Genomic DNA, 967 nt, shown 5'->3' with positions numbered 1-967 from the left:
AGGCTGGTGGAGACGCCGAGGCCCGACTCAGAAAGCGGCCGTCAGCGAGGCGACAGACAGCCCATTAGTGGACGAAGGGGCTTCTAATCACGGCGACCGTGGCCTGCGGGCAGGAGTCAGTGCCTGTCACCACGCCGCGGCCCTGGGACTGTGGAGGTGGCACCCACAGCCGCACGGCAGCCCCGTGCCTCCCCGGCCCTGTCTGACCCTGGGAACCCCAGGAGCACCCCCAGCTCTCCAGCCACACAGACTGCCGGTCCAGCCAGCGTCTCCCACCCACCGGTCACTCCCATGGCTCCTGTGCTGGGCGCCCCGGGGCGCACAGGAGGACAGCCCACAGCCCGGCCCCTGGGGCCCTCTCAGCTCCAGGACAGTTAGTGCTGAGATGGCGGTCACCACATGCCGAGCCAGCCCTGCTGCTGGGACCAGAAGCAGCCCCGGCTCTCAGAGGGGACAGGCGGGCAATGAACAGCACCTGCCGAGGGGACCGCACGCGGGAAAGGGCTCCTTCGGGAGCTGGTCTGGGGACCTGGAATCGAGAGCCCGCTAAGGGAGCCAGCAGGTGGCCGCGGGAGCCGGCAGCGGGGCTGGGCCGTTGGAGGGAGCACGCTGAGGGACGGCTTGTCACGCCTCGGGCAGCGAGGGGCCGGCCACCCGTGGGGCAGAGGCGGGGGCGCCACCGAGACCACATGCACCGTCCGCTGCTGAAACGGTCCGTCGACCGGGGAGGGAAAGGCATTCTGAGGCCAGGGTTCTGTTCCCACCTCGGTGACGGGCCTGGCAGGGCTTGTGGAGGGGTCAGTCAGGTCTGGGCAGGCCGCTGGAGTCCTCCGGCTGTCACCGACAGCACGATCACTTCCAGCGAGTGATTCCCCGAGGCACAAGCACCACCTCCCTCCTGGCGACAGCCCAAAGGAGACGCCATGTTTCACAGCAGCGGCTCCGTAGCCACACACGGCCACACGCC

The sequence above is a fragment of the Pteropus alecto genome, unplaced genomic scaffold, assembly GCF_000325575.1.
Source record: "Pteropus alecto unplaced genomic scaffold, ASM32557v1 scaffold89, whole genome shotgun sequence".
Classification (NCBI taxonomy): domain Eukaryota; kingdom Metazoa; phylum Chordata; class Mammalia; order Chiroptera; family Pteropodidae; genus Pteropus; species Pteropus alecto.
The sequence above is the reverse complement of the archived record's forward strand: the minus strand, read 5'-3'. Positions refer to the sequence as shown.